This window comes from Rhinoraja longicauda, chromosome 32 (assembly GCF_053455715.1).
Source record: "Rhinoraja longicauda isolate Sanriku21f chromosome 32, sRhiLon1.1, whole genome shotgun sequence".
Lineage (NCBI taxonomy): Eukaryota > Metazoa > Chordata > Chondrichthyes > Rajiformes > Arhynchobatidae > Rhinoraja > Rhinoraja longicauda.
This window is the reverse complement of record NC_135984.1, coordinates 21,165,129-21,187,662: the sequence shown is the minus strand read 5'-3', so window position 1 is coordinate 21,187,662 and position 22,534 is coordinate 21,165,129.

Sequence of the window (22,534 nt, the reverse complement as noted above, 5' to 3'; positions counted from 1 at the left end):
ATCTGCAGTTATTTTCTTATATTACACTATATATTGTTTCCTTGAAGTCTCGGGGCTGTTCAGTCTAAAAGTATCTAATTGATATTATCCACAGCAAACAACTCCATTGTGTCAACATAACTGCAGCCATTTCACTTCAAATGCGTTTTACCACATTGGCCTTGAAGTGCACTGGGGACTGCTGGGAACATGAAAGATGCTTTATAGATGCCAGCTCTTACTTGTGTTTTCTCTTTGAGTAAGATGCACAGCAACTGTTGGAATTGAAAAGTGGCTTCATCCGCACAATACATGTATATAAAACATTACCAGGTTATAGAGACGTATAAAATTATAAAAGAACTAGACAAGCTAGATGCAGGAAAAATGCTCCCAATGTTGCGGGAGTCCAGAACCGGGGGCCACAATCTAAGAATAAAGGGGAAGGCATATAAAACTGAGGTGAGAAGAAACCTTTTCACCCAGAGCTAGATAGAGCTCTTAAGGATAGCAGAGTCAGGGGGTATGGGGAGAAGGCAGGAACGGGGTACTGATTGAGAATGATCAGCCATGATCACATTGAATGGCGGTGCTGGCTCGAAGGGCCGAATGGCCTCCTCCTGCACCTATTGTCTATTGTCTATAGTCTATTGAAAGTTGTGAATTTGTGGAATTCTCTGCCACAGAAAGCAGTGGAAGCCAATTCACTGGATGGATTTAAAAGAGAGTTGGATAGAGCTCTAGGGGCTAGTGGAATCAAGGGATTTGGGGAGAAGGCAGGCACGGTTTACTGATTGTGGATGATCAGCCATGATCACAATAAATGACGGCGCTGGCTCGAAGGGCCAAATGGCCTCCTCCTGCACCTATTTTCTCTGTTTCTATGTTTCTATGTCTGGTCTACAACAGTACATTTTTTATCCGCTGTAAGAATGAAATGGTGCTGAGGGAATATTGTATGGGCCGAATGGCCTCCTCCTGCACCTATTGTCTATTGTCTATTGTCTATTGTCTATTGGGCCCTCGGTGACCAAGATTCCCTGCAATCATGATACCCGGAACAACTTAGAACACCAGTGGCGAATTCCCAATAAATTTACTGGAAAACTGAATGCATAGTTTAGTTTAGTTACCGATTGGAATGGACAATAACCAATATTTAATCAGGCTTCGGTACTCAGAAGTTAAATCTGCTTCAGAGAACCTTAACCATGTTTCATCTTAAGTGTGATCTTCATATTTATTCTTTGAGCGATAACTTTCCATTCACTTAATGAAGTGGTGACACCAGCCATCTCAAAAATTTAGCAAGTACAAAAAAGGATGACAGGACAAAAGATTAAAAAAGCAAGTTTGCTACTAATGCTCCAAATACTCCATTCTGGTGTCCAGCCTGCCAGAGGTATAACACCTGGATTTCTTTGGCATCCATGATAAATATTGGTAGATGGCTATTAATGCATCCCAAAGTGGCTCAACAATAATATTGCATTTACACAGAACATTTAATACAGAACATAGCACGGTACAGCACACAACTGGCACCATCAGCCCACAATGTTTGTGCCCAACATGATAAACTAATCTCATCTGCCTGTACATGATCCATATCCCTCTATTCCCTGCACTTCCGTGTGCCTATCTAAAAACCTCTTAAACGCCTCTTTGGTATCTGCCTCCACCACCGCCCGTGGTAATACTTTCCAAGCCCCCACCACTCTCCTGTGTAAAAAACTTGCCCCGCATATATCCATTAAACATCCCCCCTCTTACCATATAGCTATGTCCTCTAGGTTTGGACATTTGGAAACTACGGTAAGATGTCCCAGGACCTTTCAATGTAAATTAATGGTATAAAACTAACGTCAAAAGTGACTGGGCTGCCAAATGCTTTGCGAATTTTAATAAGGAGAGAGGGATAGAGCGGCCTGAGGGATTTAGGAGGGAGTTCCAGGGGTTAGGGCCTAGGCAGTTATCTAAGTTTAGGTCCAAGGCAGATGGAGCATAATTGAATTAAAACCAAGAGTCCCCTGATGAAGGTGTTGCATTACTTTTTTTACTTCAAACCTTATTGTGTGTGTGCAAAATTATTTTTTAAAAGACTCCACTAGCATCCTCTTCTAACGCAATAAATTTAATATTGAAATTCTGGCAAGAGTGTCATTAATAATGGCAGATAATGTCTGATAATAGTGGGCATACAGTTGTTTGTTTTCCTTTGAGAAGAGAAGTTGCAAGTGTCGGAACACTGAAATAGCCTAAAGGAAAACTTGCATAAATCCGTGATGACCAATGACTAGAATTGTGGGCAGAGATGTAGTAACGAATAAGTTAGATCCAGGTGATGCTTGTCCACAAGATAAGTGATATGTGGCAATGGTTTCTTCAAACTTCTAGTCTACGTTAAAGGCCTAGGCAGTAGATGTGTCAAATGCACAAGATTTCTGGGGAAGTCTACGCCAACAACACTGAAGCTTGCACTTTTCAGTGCTGTTAACCTAAGCCAGAGGGCACACGTGACCAAATCCTTTATCAAAGTGGTAGGTTTCAAGGTGTAGAAGGCACGGACAAAGGAAAGAAATGCCAAACAATACATCCACTAGAACCTAAAGTCTCCCATCATATGGGATTGTATTCATCTTTCCTTCAAAGAATGTGCTGGACAGATTGATGGGATTGGGTGGGGGTGCTGAGGTGTTGTTGGAGATAGACAATAAACAATAGACAATAGACAATAGGCAATAGGTGCAGGAGTAGGCCATTCGGCCCTTCGAGCCAGCACCGCCATTCAATGTGATCATGGCTGTTCATTCTCAATCAGTACCCCGCTCCTGCCTTCTCCCCATACCCCCTGACTCCGCTATCCTTAAGAGCTCTATCTAGAATGCATTCAAAGAACTGGCCTCCACTGCCTTCTGAGGCAGAGAATTCCACAGATTTACAACTCTCTGACTGAAAAAGTTTTTCCTCATCTCCATTCTAAATGGCCTACCCCTTATTCTTAAACTGTGGCCCCTGGTTCTGGACTCCCCCAACATTGGGAACATGTTTCCTGCCTCTAACGTGTCCAACCCCTTAATAATCTTATATGTTTCAATAAGATCCCCTCTCATCCTTCTAAATTCCAGTGTATACAAGCCTAGTCGCTCCAGTCTTTCAACATATGACAGTCCCGCCATTGGTACAGTGCTGTTTGTAAAGGGAACAGAAGGAGAATAGGGAACAAGTGTAATAAGGGAGACACAAAGAACTTCAGATGATGTAAATCTTGCACAGAAAACAAAGTGCTGGAGTAACCCAGCGGGTAACGCAGCATTTCTGGAGAAAATAGTTAGGCAACATTCCAGGTCAGGACCCTACTTCAGACTTAGAGAGGGGCAAAAAACTGGACAAGAAGCTGGGTCTCTGGACAAAATGCCTGGCAGGTGAAAGTTGGAGGAAAAAGAAGTGATGCTGGTTTATACCTAAGATAGACATTCCAAAACATCACCCATCCTTTTCCTCCAGAGATGCTGCCTGGCCCGCTGAGTTACTCCAGCACTTTGTGTCTTTCTAGGTGGTAGTTGGATACAGGTTAGGAAGTTTTGATTGCAGATGAATAGGAGATAAAAGGGGGTGAAAGGAGACATGGAGATAAAAGATAGGAAAAGAGTAATGAAAGAGGAGTACAATGTAAAACCAGAGAAAGGGATATTGGAATGGGAGGTGGGAAGGGGTGCAGAATAGTGGGACAACTGGGTGTGCGGGGATGGGGGAGGTGAGGAGTTGTGATAACATGGCAGCACCATTTACATGTGAACAGACGGGAGACCCAGATTATATCGGGGAAGTTGAGAGGAGTCAGTTACTGAGCAAAGGAGCACCGTTAGGGTTTCGCAGGCCAAGCTCATTCTCTCTGTACATTAATGTGCTTGAGTAATATTCCTGTTTTATATGAGGATTGAACTTATCAAATTAAATATTAATGGTTGCAAGCTAACAGTCAGGCAGCATAGAGCTGGTGATACATATTAAGTAAAAGGGAGAAACGTGCTAAGTTTTGAAAGGTTCTGGAAAGGGCTCATGCTTAAGACTTTAACCTTCCCCAGACAAGGACCAAACCTGCTGTGTGTTTATAACTTTAATTTCATATTTGCAGAGATTTTATTTCCTGCTTTTATTTCGTTTTACCTCTGACCATTCAGGGGTGGTACAAATGTCCCTGCCTGCAAGTGCCAGGGATTCAGCATTAGTTACACAGCAGGCAAGAAGAGAGAGATATCAATGCCCATCAATGTATAAATACGCATCCTGTTCTCAGCCGCAGTGACACCTCCCAAAGTTAGTTGTTGGACCTGGGCCTCAGCTTCTCTGCGAAAGACATGGGGGTCTATGCCAGGTTCAGGGACAGTTTCTACCCAGCTGTTATCAGGCAACTGAATCACCCGACCACAACCAGAGAGCAGTGCTGAACTACTATCTACCTCATTGGTGACCCTCGGACTATTCTTGATTGGGCTTTGCTGGCTTTATCTTGCATTAAATGTTACTCCTATATCACTGTAAACGGCTCGATTGTAATCATGTTTTGTCTTTCCGCTGCACAGAACAAAAGGTTTTAATTGTACCTCGGTACACGTGACAATAAACTAAACTAAACTATGCCATGATGAGGCATCAAATGTAACTTTGTCAGAGTTGGAAACTAGTTCAGTTCAGTTCAGTTCGGTTTAGTTTATTGTCACGTGTACTGAGGTAGCGTGAAGAGCTTTTTGTTGCATGCTAACCAGTCAGCAGAAGGACAATACAAAATTACAATCAATCCATTTACAGTGTACAGATACATGATCAGGGAATGACGTTTAGTGCAAGGTAAAGCCAGCAAAGTCCGGTCAAGGATCCAACCGATCAATTAAAAATTGAGAGCCTTCGAATGGAAAGGGAGGGAGAGGTCTCTTCATTTATGCATTTGAAAAAGTGATTAGTCTATCAAAACACGAGAGCATGTCAACAAGATTAATGAGATTGTGTCCGGTGACATCTGCTATACTTAGCCAAGCACACAGCAGATATTCCCGCTCAAAGGAATGGGGATACCACATGCAAATTCTAATCTATATGTAGATTGGAGTAAGCGGGGTTAAACAGTGCGATACATCATGAGGTTTAACACAGGAATCTGAGCTCACACAGAAGGGCACATGCACATCCTGGAATTTGTGTTAAAAAAGCAAGTATTTACTTTTTCCCTGTCCACATCTTGTGGGAAATGATCACATTAGACAGAGGGGGATGAGGCCATGGCCCTGGCATTTCCACAACACCTCAAATCATTTAAAACCCAGTAAAATGACTTTGAAATGTTGTAATGCAGAACAAACACCGCGGACAATTTCCACACAGCACAGCCACAGAAGCACAAGTGGAATAAATAACAGTTCATCTTGGTAATAAGCAGACAGGAAAGTGAACGCATGAGAGCACTCCCACTCACCTTCAAAGAGCATTATGTACCTGGAAGACCTGCTTATGCATTGATCCTTATCTAAGCTTCTCTCTACGACCCTCGGCACTGAGCGATAAGACACAAGCACAGACAGTTGGGGAATTGGTAAATAAACAACTTGAACAGCTCTTGCTTTTGTCTCATTTTGTTTTGTTCTTACTTTCGTTCCTGCCCTCTTCGCTTGCTGTGTGAAAAGGCTTTGGCCACAAGAGTAAGTTCAATGGCTAAAGTGGCACAGTGTTCGAGTTGCTGCCTTACAGCACCAGAGGCATAGGTTCGATCCTGACTATGGGTGCTGTCTGTCCGTTTGTACGTTCTCCCTGTGACTGCATGACCAGAGCACCCACTTCCTCTGGGTGCTCTGGTTTCCTTTGACACTCCAAAATCGTATAGGTTTGTAAGTTAATTGCCTTCGGTAAAAATTGTAAATTGTCCCTAGAGCGTATGTTAATGCTCGTGCTCGGGGATGATCGCTGGTCGACGCAGACTTAGTTGGTCGAAGGGCCTGTTTCCATGCTGTATCTCTAAAGTCTAAAGTTTAAAGTTTATTGCTAATCTTAGTTTTACTTCATTTGGGTCTAATTGTCATACCCCATTTACCTAGATGTAAATCAAACACAATCCTATCTTGGTTGATACCGGTGCACTCGTTGGTGAGGACTTGCTGCAGTCAAGTGGAGGAACCCCTGCTAATGTCTCCATTTGTAATCCAGGGATGCCGGGCCTAGTGCATCTCTTACACTGTGCTCCCAGCTGAAACTTTTCATCTTGGTCCAGATGAGGGATCTTTGCCAATATACACAATATAGCTATTGAGCAGACTCTCCATAGGACAAGTTGCAAACAGCTCAGTCGACCCCAAGAAGTTCTCTTCATCCATTAAAAACCCTTCATCTTGTATCCACGCCTGTCCAACACTTGATGGGACAGGGCTTTCTCCATCGCTGCTCCCACCCTCTGGAACTCACTACCTCAAACCATCAGAGACTCCTCCTCACTCACCACATTCAAAACATCACTTAAGTCTCACCTGTTCAACACTGCCTTCGACCACTCACCGTCGCTTCTCCTTATCCTTCCTTTTTTGTTCGTTTATTTATTTATTTTTATGTTTTACTTACTCTGTAAAGCGACTTTGAGTTTCCAGAAAAGCACTGTACAAATGAAATGTATTATTATTATTATTATTATAATTCTAAAAGTGCATTGTCTCAAGCCAGCTTTAGGGATGGGTTACGAAAGGCTCAATGTGATGAGAGATCAGTGCAGAGGCTATGTGAAGGAAGGAACTTCAGATGCTGGTTTATACCGAAGATAGACACAAAGTGCTGGAGTAGCTCTGTGCGTCAGGCAGCATCTCTGGAGAAAAAGAACAGGTGATGTTTCGGATCTGAAGAAGGGTTCTGATCTGAAACGTCACCTATTCTTTTTCTCCAAAATGCTGCCTGTACCGCTGCGTTACTCCAGCATTTTGTGTCTATCTTCAGTGCAGAGGCTAGTTTTACAAATGGGAAGTCAGTGGGTAAGAATCCCTTTCAGTTATCGCATCGATCCCTGAATGCATGTGCATCACACAGTCCACTATAGTTGTTGTTAGTCGCACATATAATGGGACACAGGATGGGGTGGCAGGAGTGCTGGGTGGGTGGGGGTGGGGAGCAGCCATAGGTTATGGTTGTGGCAACTGTCTGAGAATATGCATAAAGCTTGTTTGCAGTTTGATTAATTGGATCAGAATTCCAGTCCAGTCCAGAATTATTCCATTACCGCCACTTAATATTATGCAAGACATCTGCCAATGGGTATTTTGTCATTAATGAACCTCATCCCTTAAGTAAGTCCAGCTGTTCATGATGTCTTTTGCTTAGTTAACGTTTAATCCTCTCCCAACACTCCAAATGGAGATGAAAGCATAGATCTTTTGACTGTTTTTTGTCCTGTTTTAATACTATTAGTCACATGTAAATATGGATTCAATAGGGGTCACTTTTGGTCTTGTTTCAAACAGCCGAAAGCAATTCAACCCCCGATGTTACATCTCCCTCTACTTTCAATTCTTTGGACATGATGGAGGAGAGAGATAGGGCAGGTTGCCGAAACACTGGCTTGTCTCACTCTATTGTGCAGTCAGAATTCATCAACCACCCCATCCCCGCCGGTTTAAAATGTACAGGACAAATGCTGGAGTAACTCAGTGGATCAAACAGCATCCCTTGACGACATGGACGTTTTGGCTGGAGACCTTTAAAATCTATTGCTGAGATTGCTATTGTTTTCAATTATCCCGTTGAATGCTATTCAGCAGTAATAACTTTAAAAATAAATTTAGTTTATTTTGAATGTGAAGAAGGGTCCTGATCCAAAACGTCACCCATCCTTTTTCTCCAAAGATGCTGCCTGACCCACTAAGTTTCTTCAGCATCTTTGATATAAACCAGCATCTGCAGTTCTTTCTACATAGTAACTTTACCACCTTTGATAATGTTACCTACTATTTCCTTTATCCTCCCACTGGCAGTAATCACTGCTCCTGGATTATAGAAGCCTGCTGATACCGTGGCATATTATCTGTTGACAAGTTATTCGACCAGCTGCAGTATTAGATTTAGATTTAGAGATACAGCGCGGAAACAGGCCCTTCATCCCACCGAGTCCGCACCGCCCTGCGATCCCCGCACATTAACACTATCCTACACACACAAGGGACAATTTTTTACATTTTACCCAGTCAATTAACCTACATACCTGTACGTCATGTCATGTTCGTTCCCTGTACGAATTCACTCTCTGCAATCCAATCAAGCCAGGATCTTGTTTTCTGTAGAAATAAGGAACTGCAGATGCTGGTTTACAAGGAGTCCAAAACTTCAGGAGTAACTCAGCAAGTCAGGCAGCATCTCTGGAGAACGTGGATAGGTGACGTTTCAGTTCGAGACCTTTCTTAGGAATCATTTTCCGTTTTATGTTCCTGACTCAAAACCACTTTTGGACGATGATGTTGCTCAGCCCAAACTGTGTTAAACACAGAAATAAGTGTTTGCTACCGTCCCAAAGTCCTGCAAGCCTATTTATTTGAACCAACTAAAGGGCTGATTATCTACCCTATTTATGCCTCACATAATTGTATATACTTCTGTCGAGTCTTTTAGCTCATCTCTTCTTTGTAAAATCTCGCTGTTCATGACTTGTTGCCCACAAAAGAATTGTGTTTGTAAATCATTGTTATTGATACAACATGGAAACAGGCCGTTCGGCCCGACGAGTCCACGCCAACCATCGATCGCCCTTTCACATATGTTCAATGTTGTTCCAATTTCTCATCCACTCCTTACACACTGGAGGGCAATTCACTGAGGCCATTTAACGCACTAACCCGCAGGTCTTTGGGAATTGTGAGGAAACCGAAGCACCCGGAAGAAACCCACGCGGTCACAGGGAGAACATACAGACAGCAACCGTGATCCAGTCTCTGGTACTGTGAGACAGCAGCACTACCAGCTGCACCACTGTGCTGCCCCTTGGTTAACAAGCACTTTGGGACACACTGAGAACGTTAAAGATGTTTTGCTGTTCAATTATATTGTTCATATTATACCATTGATTAGATGAGATATTTAATTAACAAAAGTGTACTGAGACTTTCAATAGTCAATATGGAAAGTGGGCAGGTCCTGTCCACAGAAAGGGGCTTCGTAATGGAGGTGACCAAGTGAATTCAGTGTGAGACAGGCACAAAAGATCAAGACCAGCATAAAGGACATCACACTATCAGCAGCCTGGGATCAGCTGTTTGTTCAACTGACACAATAGCTCCTCAGTGGCAGTTTATATACAAAGAATTCTGGCATCAGAGGAATTCCCAAAAAGCTATAGACAGAATTATTTATCAAATCCATCCTACGGCAAATTCAAGTGAACTTCAAAAAACTCTTCACAGCAGCCAGCAGACGGGCACTAAGGGATTTCCAATAAATACAGTGGATCAGTGGCAGTAACATGCAGCCATTCTGGACTCTTCTGCCAAAGGAATCACGTTAAATTATCACATCCTGTTACATTATCGAAGGTCCCAAATCAACAATGAGCAAATCCAGTTAAAACTATAAAGATTGTGCAAAGTACCTCTTCTAAGTCAGAACAGTTCATTAAATTGAAAACAAATTACTCAATGCTGAACACAAAGGCGAGATTAGTTCATGTCCTGGTATTGAGATGTTAACATGGAAGGTTCGATCCCATGTTCCAGGCAAACATCAAATTAGTCCGAAAAGAGACACCAAATGCTGGAGTAACCAATTTGCTCCGGGGATGAATAAAATGTTATCGTATCGTATCGAATCGTATCGTATGGTAACTCAATGGGTCAGGCAGCATCTCTGGAGAACATGGATATGCAATGTTTCGGGTCGGGACCCTTCTTCGGGCTGATTATGGTCAGGGGGGGGGGGGGGGGGCGTGGGAGGTTTGCGGAAGCTGGAAGAAAGATAGGGACAAGATAAAGTCGGTCAAGTGATAGGTGGATACAGGTGAGTGCCCGATGGCGGAAGAACGGTCAGAGAGGAAAAGACAAAAAGTGTGAAATAAGGAGAAACGGATAGAAGGGGTGCGAATTGTGAAGCCAGAGGAAAGAATGTTGGTGGAAGGGGCAATGGGGGGAAGGGAGAAATGGGTGCACATGCAGGTGGGGCACAGGGAAGAGGGGGAAAGGGGGAGGAAGGGGGATATGTTTGTACATTAGTTATCTAAAATTGGAGAAATCTATGTTAATACCGTTAGGGTGTAGATTTTCCTTGCGGAATAGGAGGTGCTGTTCCACAGTTGCCATGCATCCTCAGTCTGACAATGCAAGAGACCCAGGACAGAAAGGTCAGTGTTGGTATGGGAAGATGAGTTAAAATGGTTAGCAACCAGGAGACACAGTAGGCCTTGGTGGACTGAGCGCAAGTGTTTGGCGAAATGGTTCCTAGCCTAGTCTTGGTCTCGCCAATGTAAAGGAGGCCACACCAGGAACACCAAATCCAGTAGATGTGACTAGAGGACGTGCACATGAAACATCTGTTTCACCTGGAAGGTCTGCTGGACTCACTGGATGGATGTGAGGAAGGAGGTGTTGCAACTCCTGCAGTTGCAGGGGAAAGTGCCTGGGGATGGGGTGTTTGGCGGGATGGGCAATTCAATGAGTTGCGGAGGGAGCGGAAGGCGGAAAGGGGTGTGTGTGTGTGGGGAGATCAAAATATCCCAATAAGATCCAGTGCTCGGTATTCTGTCTATTTCTTCTGCATTGAGCAAAATATATATTACATGTGACTAAAGGCAGGGAGAAGCTGCCACATTTGCCTATCTCACCAGTCACATTGGAATTCACAAGTTCGCAAGTTCACAAGTTATGGGAGTAGAATTTGGCCATTCGGCCCATCAAGTCTACTCCGCCATTCAATCATGGCTGATCTCTGCCTCCTAATCCCATTTTCCGTCTGGACCCCCTCTAGAGCCAGCATATCCTTCCTCAGATATGGGGCCCAAATTCGGTCACAGCTCTCCAAATGCAGCCTGACCAGTGCCCTATAGAGACTCAGAATTTCATAGTGATATTATTTTATAAAGAGATTTACAAAATCTTTATGTAAAACACAGAACATGGATCAATAGAACTCAGGAACAGGCCCTTCAGGCCACAATGTCCAATGAACATGATGTCAAGTGAAGCTAATCTCCTCTGCCTGCATGTGATCCATGTTGCTTCATTCCCAGCATCGATCAGTGCCTATTCAAAAGCCTTTTGAATGCCCCTATCACAGCTGCTTCCTTCACCACCCCTGGCAGCATGTTCCAGGCATCCACCACTCTCTGTGTAAAACAAAACTTCACCGGCTCATCTCTTTTAAAGTTTGCCCCTCACCTCAGAGTTAATGCTGCTCGTCTTTGACTTATCCACCCTGGGTAAAGGACTCTGACTGTCTACCCTATCTAATCAGGTTGTTCCTCAGATGTGGAGAGAATCAGATTCGACCGTTTTCATGGACTAGAATTTACAGACTTCCAAGCAGCCTGCCTTGAGCACATTAAATCATACCAGGGCTCGATGCTTGCACTTTACAAGAAAGAATATCATAGAATTATACTTCTGCGCTAAATAATTCTACCACAAGGATCGCGGTATATTTAATTTATGTTCAGTTCTACTTAGTTATTCCAGTTGAGTCACAGGACTGGCATCTTACCTGACAATATGAAGGATTTCCAAGTATTTCTTCTTCAACAAAAATCTGGCTAATTACTGCCTAAACTGTCTACTCTCATCTTCAGCAAAGTGATGGAAAGTGTCATCAACAATGTTAACGAGTGGCACTTACTCAGCACACCTGCTTACTAATGTCAAGTTTCATCAGAACTATTTGACTCCAGTCCTAATCATGCACATGGTCCAAACATGGACCAAAGAGATGAATTCCGGAGGTTTCATTTGCGGGCGAGCAGCTGAGAGAAGGAGCACATGGCAGATTAAAAAAAAACAGCCTTTTGTTGTCCTTAAGTGACGACCCCTAATGGTGTGTAAAAGGAAGAGAGGCACTAGACGTGTGGGCCACTGGCAGTGTCAGTGTTGGGACAATGTGTGTGTTGAGGTGCAGCACTGTGTTTGAGGGTAAATGCAGAGCCATTTGCTCGAGAGGCTTTGGCGAGAAGACCGAGTAGAGGATCAGGTAAGATCCCTTTTTTGTAACTTTTCTTTAGCAGCACAGTGGTGGAGCTGCAAGTGTCACATTTCAGCGCCCCAGTATTGATCGTGCCCTCAGCTGGTGGCTGTGTGCTGTTTGCACATTCTCCCTCTGCATGCATGGGTGCCCATATTTCCTTCTACTTTGTCAAGGATAAATGTCTCACTGGTCACTCCCTCTCCTCCCCACTCCCATCAGGCAAGAGGTATAGAAGTGTGAAATTGCACTCCTCCAGATTTAGGGACAATTTCTTTCCAGCTGTTATCAGGCAATGAACCATCCTACCACAACTAGAGAGCAATCCTGAACTACTATCTACATCATTGGAAACTCTCGGACGATCTTTGATCGGACTCTACTGGCTTTATCTTGCACTAATCATTATTCATGATATTCCCTTTATCATGTATCTGTACACTGTCGTTGGTTCAATTGTAATCATGTTTTGTTTTTTCAGCTGACTGGTTAACACGCAACAAAAGCTTTTCACTGTACCTCCGTACAAGTGACAATAAACTAAACTCAAACCTATTTGGCCTCTGTAAATTGCCCCTAGTGTGCTGTGCGTGAATACGAAAGTGGAATAACTTAGAACTAGAGTGAGTATCGATGGTTGGCATGGACTAGGTGGGCTGAAGGACTTCATGCTGCATCTTTCAATCAATCAATACGTTAGTCTGAGAGCAGTAGGGGTAGCAGCTAGGGCACTGGGGTGCCCCTCCTGCAGCTTGTAAGGTCAGGGAGACTTCCAGTGTCCTTGAAGACTACACCCATGGGAAGTGTGTCCAGGTGCATCCCGTGACTAACTGTGCAAGGGAACAGGAGCTGCAGCTGGAAAACCTTGGGAGCATCTGGGAGAATGAGATGGGAGTTACAGTGAGGTGGTCACACCTAAGTTGGATGCAGAAGGTAGATGAGTGGCCACCAGAAAAGGAAGTAGACTGAGAATGCAGGAATCCCTTGTGGACATTCTCCTCAGAAACAAAGAGATGCTTTTGGAATACTATTGGTGGGAGCCATCCTCCCATCATAATTGACGAAGCTGCCATGTAATGTTTGACGGTGTACTGTACAAACCTGACATGCCAATGATTACCTAAGAGATACAGTGTGGAAACAGGCCTTTCAGCCCACCGAGTCCATGCCGACATAAGATCACCCGTACACAGTTTCTATCCTACACATTGGGGACAATTTTTTCAAAAGCCAATCAACCGACAAACATGCATGCCATCATCATATATATACAGCCGGAAACAGGCCTTTTCAGCCCTCCAAGTCCGTGCCGCCCAGCGATCCCCGTACATTAACACTATCCTACACCCACTAGGGACAATTTTTACATTTACCCAGCCAATTAACCTACATACCTGTACGTCTTTGGAGTGTGGGAGGAAACCGAAGATCTCGGAGAAAACCCACGCAGGTCACGGGGAGAATGTACAAACTCCTTACAGTGCAGCACCAGTAGTCAGGATCGAACCTGAGTCTCCGGCGCTGCATTCGCTGTAAAGCAGCAACTCTACCGCTGCGCTACCGTGCCGCCCGTAATTTGTAATGTGGGAGGAAACCGGAGAATCCAGGTAAAACCCACGCAGTCACAGTGAAAATGTACAAACTCCATACAGACAGCACCCCATATTCAGGATCAAACCCGGGTCTCTGGCGCTGTAAGGCAGCAAATCTACCGCTGCGACACTGTGTTTAAAGTGGAGGATAGAGTGATAATTGAATGCTACTTTGCCCTGGATGGTATTAAGCTTCTTTAACATTATTGTGGTTGCGCTCAGTAGTCACCCAAGAAAATGGACAGCACTTCCTAAGAGTCATCATTTTTGCATTGTAGATGGTGAGGGATCATGAGAAATGGAACGTTTGGACAATCAGCAAGAGTTTATTTTGACTATGACCTAATCTTGGAGCACAATATTAATTTGGTTTGTTTCATTTGTGTTGATTGAGACACAAGCAACTGCAGATACTGAAATCTGGAGCAGCAAAGAAGGCTCCTGCCCCAAACTTTGGACTGTCCATTTCCCTCCACAAATGGCTGCCTGGCCCATTGGGTTCCTCTAGCACCTCAATTTTTGCTCCATTTTTGCTCCTCCAGAATTGGGACTTTTTGCTCCATTTGTCGATACTGTGCAGATTATCCACATGGGAGCATATCTTGTCCTTTCCATCCTAAGTAAACACAGAATTGTGACTTCCAGTGAACATTGGCACAGCATTGCATAGTTAGCAATCTCTGACATTAATTTCTGGATCCCACCTTGTGAAAAATGCACATCCATACATTTTGGCAAGTGGGTCAGATGTGAGGAGTTCTTCTTTACATAGAGAACAAATGACTATTTTCCATGATAAATGGTGAATGTCCAGCTCCTTGTGAAAGTTCTGTTCAGAATTCCTCTTGCTAAGGTAACCTCAGTCTGAACCAGATCTGGGTTTCTGAACTAATATCCAGTTGCCAACTGGAGTCAGAAAGAAACTTTCCAAAACGGCTCTGATTTTATATCTGTTTTTCTCCCCTCTTCCTGGAGAGTTAGTTGCTATTGCTAAACGTACACACAAAATATCAGATGTCTATTATAGACACAAAATGTTGGAGTAACTCAGTGGGTCAGGCAGCATCTCTTGTGAAAAGGAATAGGTGAAGTTTCGAGTTGACGCCCTTCTTCAGACCCGACCCAAAACGTCACCTATTCTTTTTTCTCCAGAGATGCTGCCTGAGCCATTGAGTTACTCCAGCATTTTGTGTCTATCTTTGGTATAAACCAGCATCTGCAGTTCTTTCCAACACACCTAGTATTCTCCATATATATAGTTCCTTTGAATTCAATTGAGCCAAATGTGTGGAGGTAACCAATCAGGAATATCTCCTGGAACTGCTTTCAAGTGTGGAGACACAAGAGACTGTCGATGCTGCAATCTGAAGCAACACACCATGACACTGGAGGAACTGCTAGATGAAAGATGCTTCTACAGTTCCTTCTACAAATGCTGCCTTATCTGCCGAGTTCTTCCAGCAGCTCTTTTTTTTTGCTGATTTGGCACTGGTTGTTGTTTGAATTGTTAATTTCCTTACTATATTTCTGCATATTCTGTGCTTTCTTTTGAGCTGGCACATGTGTAAAGAAGATGTTATTCTGAGCCCACAGTACCTTTTGTTGCATTACCTGTGCTGCTGTCTAAGTGCTCGGAAACAGAAGTTACTGGAAGTGTCTGCCACCAAAGAAACAGGTTTATTTAAGCAGAGATAAAAAGTACTACCACAGAATTTAAATTCAATATTTCAATTCACCAAACTCTGACTGAGTTGAATTACATTTTTTTTGTTTGAAAAAGTAGATGCACTTTCAGCTAAAAAATGAAAAGACTGCAAGTCGTTTTACTCGACATTCCAGACAGAATCAGGACAGATCATGAGACAACACAGTGCTCACTATTGGTACAATGAAAGTTTAATTACGTCTTGCCTGAAGGGTAACGATACAAAATGAAATGCAGCTTTAGAGTGCAGAAGGCCAGATGTCATTAACAATTCTTCATATCACACGAATGAAAAAGGGAGCAATCAGATATCTAATTGTACAATTCTAATTACAAGGATTACCATGATTATGGCATTACAAATTGAGAGTGCTGCAGGCAACAGAATAGATTAGCTGCAGTGCAGAGTTTGACAGGGTTGCGAGAACAGTCGTTTACATCTATGTCACTTCTGTGAGACAGTTACGGAGGAGGTAAGGGTCCAAGGATTTTTTTTTTGTATGCAAATGAATTCTGATTGGAAAGAGGATGTGAGAATTAGTCGCGGCGCAGTTCCAGCATCTCTGATTTATTGGATATCGCCAGCAGTTTCACTGTCAACTTTATGCATCAGTCTTCGCAAAAGGGAGTATCTTTCTTAAACATTATCATAATTTTAAATGCATCATAATCTTAAAGGATATAGATCAGAGAGGGAGGTTCCTCTCGTCATAATGTCACCTGCTATTTGTAAAAATGCAAGCTTCTCCAAAACTTTTTTTTTCAAATCAGGTGTGTGCTTTTCAGGACATGTGTAATGTAGGAAAACACTATTCTTCCTTCACCTATTGAGTGGATTATGTTCCCCTTGGCTGGGTATTTCACCGTGGAATGTTCCTCTCAACTGTCACAATTACCAAGGTCAGGGTTCAACTTCCAAAGTATTGTAATTTGACTTTGGTAAAGATGGTAAATTGTCCCTAGTGTGTAGGATAGTGCTAGAGCACAGGGATCGCTGGCGGCGTGGACTTGGTGGGATGGAGGGACGGTGGTTCTAAACTAACTATACCCCTGAATATCTCTCTGCTGATCTTCTTCCAAGCTGGACCATGGAATCACACTTGGGCCACAATACAAAAAGAGGAGGTTCAGCCCACTCCCCGATCCGTGACCATATCACCCCCGTCCTTTACAAGCTTCACTGGCTCCCCATCCCCCAGAGAATCCAGTACAAAACCCTCCTCATGACCTACAAAGCCCTCCATAACCTGGCCCCATCCTACCTGACTGACCTCCTCCACAGACACACTCCCACCTGCGCCCTCCGCTCTGCTGCTGCCAACCTCCTGTCCCCCCCCATCCGGACCAAACTCAGATCCTGGGGGGACAGGGCTTTCTCCATCGCTGCTCCCACCCTCTGGAACTCACTACCCTGAACCGTCAGAGACTCCTCCTCACTCACCACATTCAAAACATCACTGAAGTCTCACCTGTTCAGCACTGCCTTCAACCACTGACCGTCACCTCACCTTCTGTCTCCTTTTTCTGTTCGTTTACTTATTTATCTATTTATTTTCTTCTCTATGTTCTAGTAATCCCTGTAAAGCGTCTTTGAGTGTTTGAAAAGCGCTATATAAATGTAATGCATTATTATTATTATTATTATTGTGTCCATGCCAGCACTCCACCAGAGTAGCTCACCAGTTCCACCTAAAAGTCCTTCCTCTGTAGCCTTGCAAAAATGTTGCCAGCACATATTTATACATTTCCCTCTTCAAGAACAAAATGGAGCCTGCCTCCATCAGCTCCACAACAATACATTCCAGATTCAAAACTAATGCTGCGTTAATTAATTCCCCTTCCCTTTCACTGTATACCTGTGATCTCCAGTTCTCAATCACTTCACCAAAGGCAACTGTCTTCCATTATCCATTCTGTCTAGCCCCCTACCATATTATATATTTCTATCAAATCTCCCCTTATCCTTCACTTCTCCAAAGAAAGCAGTTCTAGTCCCTCTAATCTATCCTTCTACCTATAGACCCTCATCCCAGGTACCATGCTCATAAATCTTTCCTGAACCCCATCTAATGCCTTCACATCCAGCCGTTAATATGGCGACCAGAATTGAAGATGATGCTCCAAAGGATGCCGTCCACGCCAACTATGTTAAAAGATAACAAGCTCAAATATCATCAGAATGCACAAACGCAGACTTTGAAAAGTTCTGGCCAGAGAGAGATAACAAAGTTCGCCCTGGCATTGCGTTGAATACAGAGAAGCAAGGCGCAAGAAGGAAACTGACAGGTGATGGATTATCCGCGTCGTAATGTTGTCGAGCAGCCCAGTCCTTCAGGGTGCGGTAAAGCTATTGCGCTACGAAACTGAAGTACTCAATTTCAGGTTGAAACAGATGACAAAAGATTAACTTGGTAAATCCACTGACATGATGTGCTTTTCTCGATTGTCTGGAAAATTGGCCTGATAGAGCTTGTCTTCAAACAATCAGAAGCCAATTTTGTGAGTAAGGTTTCTGCCTCTGGAATTAACAGGCAATCCACAACGGGACTGGAAAGAGAATCAATTCAATTTTTATCCTCAAAGTGAGGAAAAATGTGAGGAATTCTATTTGAACATCAGATTTGATTATTGAGAAATATAATGAAAGAAAGATAATGAGAACCGACGTGGAATATTTATCATATCTTTCACTTACTTTAAATATTTTTAAATATCTATTTCAGGAATAAATAATGTGATGTTAAATAGAACTTTATCTGCGTCCTCTGTCACCACATGTATGAATAATTAACACCAGTTCAAGAGAACACACGGACCGTCTTAAAAATATAATGCTTCTCTGCAATGTAAGCTCTGGCACTCCTGTTTCAATTCCCTCTTTAAAACAGAAATCATCTTTAAAAGTCCAGCTGGATATCAACCAGTTGTGAGTGCATGAGAAAGCATAGCAAATGTATGCCATTGGTGTAACAAGACTGAAAGATCATCTGACTATCAGTATTAATGTAGTGTTAAAGCTAATTTCATTAAGCAAGTCGAAAAGTCCAACAAAATGTTCTGCCCGTAAACCTGCAGTTGACCCACAAGCAAATCCGGATTTTTATTTTTGCTTGATACTTTAAAATGATTTAAACTCACAACATCTTCACATTTTACACCATTTTACGTGGATAGGACAGGTTTAGAGGCATATGGGCCAAACGCAAGCAAGTGGGACTAGTGTAGATGTGACCGGTTGGTTGGTTTGGACAAGTTGGGCTGATGGACCTGTTTCCTCTTTAATGATCTCTTTAATTGATTGAAAAATACAATGTGGAAACAGGCCCTTTGTCCCACTGACTACATGCCGACCATTGTTCACACTAGTTTTTATGTTCATCCATTTTTGCATCCACTCTCTAAACGTTAGGAACAATTTATTGGGGCCAACTAACCTACAAACATGACAATTGCAATTGAAAACCAAGTGATTGGAGATGCTGGAATTGTGAAATAAAGCAGAAAATGCTGGGTATACTCTACAGGTCAGGCAGCTTCCATGGAGAAAGAAACTTAGTTAATGTTTCAAATCTGATTAAATGTTGTATTCTAATCATTAACTATTTCTTTATCCTTGGATGCTGCTGAGTATCTACACCATTCTGTGGTTTTATTTCAATGATTCTAGTTACAGGTTTTGAGTTAACTTAATATCAATAGTATGTTTAATTTTAAAGTTTTAAATATTTAAATTTTTTATTATCTTCTCCAACTTCATTGTACATTCCCTATTCAGTTACAAGCACCTGGTGGCCTGCACTTAAGATAACTCGGACTTGAAACGCGGACTGGCGATCTTGTACACCGTCTCTATGTACTACTTCTATGCACTTGGACTGAATCTAAAATGTGCGTATGTATAGTAATACTTGTACTGAACTGTACGCAAAAATGAATTTCACTGTACCTCAGTACATATGACAATAAAGTACCATCGATTTTACCTCATTCACAGATTTCACATATCACATTCTGTTCTCATTAATTGCCTCAGATTTTATTACTATACAAGTATAACTATACATACGCACATTATAGATGTGGCTCGCACTAGGGTCTCCTCTATATCCCGCAGCTCTGCTCTTGCTCCCCCTCTCCCCATTCGTAACAATGATAGAGTCCCCATTGTCCTCACCTTCCACCCCATCAGCCAGCGTATGCAACAAATTACCCTCTAACGTTTCCGCCACCTCCAACGGGATCCTACTACTGGCCTCATCTTCCCATCTCCACCCCTTTCTGCTTTCCGCAGAGACCGTTCCCTCCGTAACTCCCTGGTCCACTCGTCCCTTCCCACCCAAACCACCCCCTCCCCAGGTACTTTCCCCAGCAACCGCAGGAGATGCAACACCTGTCCCTTTACCTCCACCCCTCGACTCCATCCAAGGACCCAAACAGTCTTTTTAGGTGAGGCAGAGGTTCACCTGCACCTCCTTCAACCTCGAAGGGCCGAATGGCCTCCTCCTGCATCTATTGTCTATTGTCATCTATTGTATCCGCTGTTCCAGATGTCAACTTCTCTACATCGGCGAGACCAAATCCAGGCTCGGTGATCGTTTCGCTCAACACCTTCGCTCACTCCGCCTTAACCAACCTGATCTCCCAGTGGCTCAGCACTTCAACTCCCCCTCCCACTCCCAGACTGACCTTTCTGTCATGGGCCTCCTCCATTGTCATAGTGAGGCCCAGCGCAAATTGGAGGAACAGCATCTCATATTTCGCTTGGGCAGTTTACACCCCAGCGGTATGAACATTGACTTCTCTAACTTCCGATAGTTCCTCTGTCCCTCTCTTTCCCCTCCCCCTTCCCAGTTCTCCCACCTTCTTCCTGTCTCCTACTACATCCTATCTTTGTCCCGCCCCCTCCCTTGACATCAGTCTGAAGAAGGGTCTCGACCCGAAACGTCACCCATTCCTTCTCTCTTGAGATGCTGCCTGACCCGCTGAGTTACTCCAGCATTTTGTGTCTACCTTCAGCTTTTACAAGCATGCATGTTCCTCTTCACGCCTAACTGAACTTCAAGCCATGCAATTTCGAGCTCTAGAGGCAAACCTGTTTCACATGCTTTAGATTTTTTGGGATAGTCAAAGTATAATGCACACTTTGACAGCATTTACAGAGGTAATTGGGAGAGAGACAAAGAGTCATAAAGAGCCACATCATCGAAACAGGCCCTTCAGCCCAATAAGTAGAACTGACCATCAAATATCCATTTACCCCAAAATTATATAAATTCCATTTTTATTCTTCCCATTTTCGCAGCAATTTGCTGCAGATTCCACCACTCACCTACCTATTAAGGACAATTTAGTGTCCTGCAAACTCATATATCTTTGGGATATGCTTGGAAAATGGAGCATCTGGAGGAAATCCAAATATCACAGGAAGAACATGCAAACTCTGCACAGACAGCACCTCAGGTCAGGATTGAACCATGGTATGCGGGTTTATCAGCCATGTCACCGTCTCCTGCTATTTCCTAATTTTCCATCTGGCCAGAACATATCTTTCCTACTTCTTTTCCATACTTACAGCTGTTCAAGCAAGGAATGTTAGTAGATGACAAATTCATTTATTTTTAGAAGATGTACTGATTCCGTTTTATTCATAAGTTAAAACACGTTGCTCACTGGCATCCAATGGAATGCCATATCGATGTTTATTACAATGAGTTTGGAATTTAGAAATAGGGAATGTTGTTGCAATCGTCCAGGGTACGTGTGAGTCCATATCTGGAGTGCTGAGTATCGTTTTGATCCCTTATCTAATAAAGGGCATAGCAACTTTGGAGGAGGTCTAAGAAAGATTCACTGGGCTAATTTCTAGGATGGATGGGTTGTTATAGCAAGGGAGGTTGGATTGATAAAATACATCTCTTGATGCTCCTGAACACATCATCAGTGATGTAACCTGGGGCCATTGGGTGTTCCGGGTCTTTCAACATCAGACACCCTCGCCCGGGCGACCCAGCCGTGGTTGATCAGACCACGACCTGTGTTCAGTTGGCATTTGCTCCTCTCCATGGACCTCCTCTCCTGATCCAGAGCCATCTCGAGAATACCAGGTCTTCTCTAGGGTTTAGAAGAACAACGGTGACCTTAGTGAGACATATAAGATTCTGAGGGGACTTCACAGAGGTGTTTATGAGTGGGGGAGTCTTGAATGAGGAGTCACTGTTTCAAGATGAGGGGCTAGTCATTTAAAACTGAGATACATAGATATTTATCTTCGCAGAAGGTGGTGAACTTCTGGAATTCTCTACCCTAGACAGCTGTGGAGGCGAGGGCATGAAAAGCACTTAAGGTGGAAGTTAATACATTTTTGAAAGATTTCTCCCAGAAATTTATGGCTATGAGGAACTGGTACAGAAGAGGATTGATGCCAGCAAAGATCAGCCATGATCAGACTGAAAGATGGGCTCGGCTAGAGAGGCCTTGTGACCAATTCCTGCTAATATTTTCTTGTGAATATATTACTGTAACAATATATATCTGCCTATCATCTTAAAGTTATTCTTACAGATTATGTATAAATCAGTATATTACTAACCAAAAGTGGTGTTGATTCCCTTTTGTTAACATGTGCATTATATTTAGTCCTTGCAATATAAATATTAATGAAGATATAACGAGTAAAATATCAAATGGATTAATTTTGAGCGATTGAATGGTCTTTTTTAACCCGACTTTAGTATTTTACTGTGATCATTCTTTAAATGAAAGAAAAATAGGATTAGTTTAGCCACTTTCACAACCTTGAATTTATCAAACGTGACGATGACAATCAGTACATGTGAAATACTGTAATTTAGAGAAATAAGGCAGCCAATTGCACACAGCAAGATCTCACAAACAGTAATCAAATAATGGAAATACTTGACTTGATGTGACTCTCACTTTCTTTGCACTTTTTAAAAATATATACAGCATTTTAGGTGCAAAACTCATTTATTATTTATTAGTTTTTATTGGTTTTTATTGATATTGGTACTTATTGTGTTGGTTCCTATGTTTGTGCGATTGTTTTTGGAAGATTTGCACT